Source organism: Alosa sapidissima, chromosome 6 (assembly GCF_018492685.1).
Source record: "Alosa sapidissima isolate fAloSap1 chromosome 6, fAloSap1.pri, whole genome shotgun sequence".
Taxonomy (NCBI): Eukaryota; Metazoa; Chordata; class Actinopteri; order Clupeiformes; family Clupeidae; genus Alosa; species Alosa sapidissima.
The window spans coordinates 29,980,870-29,986,869 of record NC_055962.1 but is presented as its reverse complement, the minus strand read 5'-3'; positions in this window follow the sequence as shown (position 1 = coordinate 29,986,869).

Sequence of the window (6,000 nt, the reverse complement as noted above, 5' to 3'; positions counted from 1 at the left end):
ACAATGATAGTGTCTCCTGTTTTAATTGAACGGCCCATTGGCTAGAGTGTATGATTATCTTGTTTCATGTCAAATGGCCAAGTGGTTGATTTGTTGATGATTTGCCCTTTGAGCTGAGGGAACGTACTATAAAAACTTGCCACGGCTCGCTGTGACCTAAATCTGGTGTCGTTAGCGGTCTGTTGAGCATAGCATAGGAGGGTGGGCACCAGACTCCGTGTATGTGGCTATGGAGCATAGTGGCCCAGACAACCACTTTGACATGTAGTCCTGCAGCCCTCTGGGGTCATTCTGGGAACGCGTGGTTTTCACTGGACCTTTTCTTTTTTTATATTTTGGTGAGGGACAGCGTCCACTCTGACGCTACAGTGGCCGAGGCCGAGGGCCTGAGCCCTGAGTGATTTATGAGGACGGGGAGGAGAGGCGGCGCAGTGGACGCCCCGCCACAAGCAGAGGAGGAGGAACCGCAGCAGGACATGCAGAAAACCAGACAGGCAATCTTCAGGACAGCCCGGCGCACCAGAGCCCAGAGCAGGGGCCTCTCCATTACAAGGAAATGAAATCCAATCAGTCTCCATTGGGACTTAGGCATACTGGGAGGAAGCAAGAACACTTCCTTCAAGTATTACTTGATACAGATGGTCTGTCTCTTTATTATATACACTGTTTCAATTTCTAACAGCTCAGAGAGAATCTAGTGTGCCAGTTGTTATTCATATTTTTCCTGTCCTCAAGGGCTTCTGGAATTCCACCTATTTTCTGTCTGTTAAGGTTCAGATTTGATTATACAACCAGAGACAAATGATCATTTAAACAGTAGCTTTGTATTATATAAAAAAAAATAGTGTCAAAGACAGTAAGTAGTTTAACATAACATCTTTACTCTGTTGGTATGCACCTCCGTGTGTGTGTGTGTGTGTGTGTGTGGTATTTATTTGACAACACTTTCTCGCACAGAGCTTCCTTTCTCGAAGAACATGTGATAATAATTCTCTCAGTGGCGTTCGTGGTTCAGAGAGAGCAGGTCACCAGGATGGAGGGAGAGCCATGGTAAAGCACCATTGCAAACCACATTGAGCGTCGGCTCTAACATTTGTGTTTTGAAGCATTGAGCTCAAGTCAAGCACACAGGTCTTTGGAACATATTAGAGCCGTTCTAGCTTATTGTGAGCAAGGGAGCTGCATGGCTCAGAGATGATCATAGTATATTCATCACCGCACTGTAATTTTGTCTTTTAATGTAGTGTTGGAAGTTTTCAGAAACAACATAAAGCTCTAAAGCAAATGGGTTATCAAAAGATTTAAGAGTTGATATATATAGTTAAGCATTTTTATGCACAGTTTGTCAGCGTGTCCATTTATTGCAGTGTCAAATCAACTCGCTTGAAGCAGCGAAGAAAAAACGATAAAATACGGCTTGGCCACTGTGCAATTATTGTACTGTTTTTATCAGCCGATAATATAAATGGAGTTATTTATAGAAACTAACTCTCTTTCCTACTTTAACCACCCCCCAAACACACACACATACACACATACACACACACACATACACACACACGCACACACACACACACACACACACACACATGCACACACGCATGCACACACACTTAAAATGACACTTCCTCTCACCCAGAATACTGGAACAGATAAGATGTCGGGCAGCTGTTATAGCATTCACTGGCTCTTTCGCTTCTTTGTGCGTCAGTACCTTCAGTGATCTGGTTTGACTCATCTGTGGCTAGAATACGGGCTCTTGTCCCACTGGCGCCCAGGGGAGAGCATGCGCTCGCTGAGAAGCTACTGTAGCTGCTACTATTATTTCAGTTCATTACGACTTTTTGGGCCAAAAAGCCAGTGACGCGCTCACTCCACCTCATCACTAAGGCAGGCGAACGGCCGCCAGCGCTCACCACGGCGAGGTGAACAAAAGCAGGAAGATCAAATAATGCATTCATCACATTCCCGAGGGCCGGGGGCCAAGTTCATGTCAAATCCATAATAAGGAAAGTATCCTCGGCACAGCTTGTTTCCCCAACACGCACGTCACACTCTGCGGGAAATCTACACAGAGGATGTATTGATCTTCCTGCCGCTTCCTTTCTCACAAGCTTAGAACGGGCTCCGTCACATCACAGGCAAACGCGCAAACAACACCACCCCCTCCGCTCGACTCCATTAAACACAATAATAAACTATTAGCCTGCCAAAACACTGACGGCTTTTGTTTTTGTGTAGGACTTTTTTTTTGAGGATGTTTTTCTGAGAGGGCAATTTCCCAGTTCATGAGAAGGGCTTGTTGTTGGCAGAAAACATCAGAGCAAAGGTGTCAATAAAAGCTGAATATTAAACTGTAAGAATTTCCAAAGGCACACATTACAGAAATGAAAATGGAAAAAAAAAAAACTTTCATTTTCTGATTAGACCAAAGTGGGACCATAATATCTTATGAGGTTAGAAGGTCACACAAAAAAACATACTTTGTGGGAAACATTGAGATCAGGGATGGCCTCCGTGGTTTCAGTACAAGTCTTTATTTTCATGAAGGTTTCTGCACATGGTCCCTCCACAAGTCCCTATTCTTTTCCTCCACTTCACTGCACTGATATGTACGTTACTGTTTGGCCATCTTGATTAGCAAGCCTGTCTGGCACAGGGTTAGAAAAATGTGCGTGCACTGTTCATGGGGGCCCCAGAACAATTGACTTTAAAGGGTACAAATGTATAGGATGTTTACGGTGCCACATAAGACATATCGGGTCATCTGCACTCTGACATCAGTGGCAGTGTAAAAATATAAGCTCAAAATAGCCCTGTTTTCTTAAGTCACATTATGCAGTGGCCATACGAAAACACTGTTTGGAACTTTCCAACAATAGAGGACATCCTCTCTGCATCCTTTCTCAGTCCATCTAAGGCAGAGGATTAAGTCCTTGGCAGACAGGCCTTTCAGTGTTGTGCATTCTCAGCTGAGAGCCTTCAGAACAGTGGGGCATGCTCACAGATGCATTCAGGAAAAATTATGCTTCAGAGAGCAATCTGGCTTCTGTTACCCGAATATAAATTCTTGAATAAGCAGCAATGTTCACATCTGCCCCAGGAAGTTACTGCCAGGTGTCACCGAAGTCTGCACAGGCCTGCATTACTTGGATTATTAATGACATACTTATCAGGCAGTGTCAGGCACTTCTGTGGACGGTCAGGGAAAACTAGCAATAGTGGAAGATGAGAAAAGCTGACCCTCTGTGGACAGCGATGCCTATTACAGTTTATCACAGGGCTCACATGGTTGTGGTCAGTTTGTGCATTGCCCAGTAGTGATGCATCCTGCATTATAATCAGTGTTTCAGACATATCGGAATGCAGTGTGACATTGTGTCAGTGGTCAGTCTCATTTTGATCAAGTCATGCACTTCCCTTTAGGGAGCAGCAGAGAACTCTAAATCAGCCTGAAGACAGCACTTATGAGACAAGATGAGCAAATACATTTATAGTCGATATGGCAAGCACTGCGGAAAATATTTTGGATCTGACCGTCACATCTGTTTTGTTGGGGATGGATGGAATCTGATTCAGCTGTAAAGTTATCAGCCCGCACTGCAGCACGTGTTAGGGACACTTCAATACACCGGAGAGGCATTATAGTCCCTTCCCACACATCTTATTTATACAACAGGAGCCGGTGATCCAGGCAATGCAGGTTTTTTTCCTAAATGACCTTGGCAGGTTTGGCTTGATGACCAGACAATTATGTCCATAACACGCAAAACAAGTCTGTATAATATCACAACCATAATCTCAGGCTGTGGTCAATAGCTTTATATCCATTTTGATGGTTCAGAAAAAGGAAATGGTGTTGGAAAAGTTAAGGAAGCACATCTTGGGCAGGATCGTCACCATGAGCAACAGCATGCATAACAGGTACAAGGAAACCTGTTGCAAAGGAGCAGCCAATGAAAACTTTCTCAAACAACTGCATTCAAACATAAAGTGGATTTTCAAATTTTGATACTTTAGATCAAGTACAGACAGGCACGCTTCAGTTTATTTCCATGCTATATTTTTTTTAAGAGGAGCAGCTTTTGGTTGCAATAAATCAGTCCAGAAAATCTCATATCACATCCACAGCTGTGTGCAATGAAGATATGAGGAGCATTTGTAAGAGACTGGCCGACGGCCGCTGTCTATTTTCACCCAGTGACTCCCAGGTTTTCACAATGTGATGTCTGAGTTTGACGTCTCGCCCGTCCAAGAGGGGACGTGTCCATCTGCATTCTCTGTGACTTCTGGCAGCAAATGTGGTCCCCCCTGTCAGCACCGCCAGGCAGAGCTTTGGCTAGGAGTGCATACTCCCCCTCCCACGTCCCACTTGGGCCACTTTCCCCTGCACCAAGCAGAAAGGATTGCAATGCCGCAATGAACTTGGAAATGTGTGTACACCCGTAGACACAGCCCTCATGATGTTATCATCATTCTCCAAACAGTAAGGAGGAGGGCAGAGACTTTTCATCTCTGTAATGGCAATTATAGTTTACTCTTGAAATGAGAGAGAGAAAGAGAGATTTAGTGAGTGTGGACGCAACTGTGAACAGACGGCACTGCAGTCCCCCTCTCTCACTCTCGACACTCTCTTTTTCTTCGTCCGAGACCACCTGACCAATAACGCTGATGCATTTAGCGTTTGAGCGCTTTATAGCGGCTGGTTCAGCTGCTGTGACTCAACCATTCGGTCCCGTTCGCCGACCTCTGTGCGAGGGGCTAGCCGGAGCCGATTGACGTGGGTGAGGGTCAAGCCGGTGGAATGCGCTGGTGTGTGTGGCCCTCTCCCTCTCCACGTCGGCCGGCCGGCAGGCCCCCTCGGTTTCATCAGTGTGTCAGCGCAGGCGGGTGCAGTCAGAGCAAATTGGAGGGTCGTGGGTGGGGGGGGGGGGGGGGGGGGGGGGGTAGTGGAGGAGTGAGACCAAGCTGGTGTGTGTGTGTGTGTGACAAAGCTGGTGTGTATGTGTGTGTGTGTGTGTGTGTGTGTGTGTGTGTGTGTGTGTGTGACAAAGCTGGTGTGTGTGTGTGTGTGTGTGTGTGTGACAAAGCTGGTGTGTGTGTGTGTGTGTGTGTGTGTGTGTGTGTGTGTGTGTGTGTGTGTGTGTGTGTGTGTGTGTGTGTGTTTATACACTTGGATGGAAGAGAGGAAGAGAGGGGGCTTGCATCATGGCTAATGGATGTCGGGTTGTGACTTATCCGTGGCCCTAATATGCTCTAATGAAAGGACACATCTCAGGCAGGGTGCCCCCCGGTGGCCAGCTTGGATCACTGCAGGCACTGGGGAGAACGCTGGGAGCCCGGCCCGGCCCAACCGGTGTTGGGTTTCGGCGGTTCTGAGCCAGCAGCTTGTGCTCTGTGCAGCAGCACGGGGCCGCCAGAGGGGAGTATCGCATGCCATTATGTGGAAATTCCACTGTAAGGCGGGAGGCTGAGGTATTATACGATTACTTAATTCATTTAGCTGAGTAAAGCGGACAGCACCATTCTCTGGGGTGGGTGGGTGGGGGGGGGGGGGGGTCAAGACTGTGGGGGTGGTGCCATTCATGTCGTGCGGAGGGGCAACTGCACATGGACCACGCAAGAAGCCAAGCGAGGGTACGGTTTCATCTGTCCAGGGAATAAACCATTAACGAGGACTGGGACAGACCTAATGGAGCAACTGTGTATGTTGCTCATAGGGCGGACAGCCTTCAAGGCCTAATAGTGTGGATGATTTCAGAGTGTGATTAATAGCACTTGACAATTTCATGGACAAACATGTGGGCCTGGACCCCACATTTAAGTCAGCCTATTAACACTGTCAAGCAGAACTGCCTGGCAAGCCATCTAAATTTGCTGAGAGTGAGTCAGAGATCACATTTATATAACGTGTCACATTGAAGGAGCGACTAGCACTAGGCAGTCCGTCTAACCACATGTTCTTGCGGTCTCATTATGGTACAGAAATTGTTGATTGTT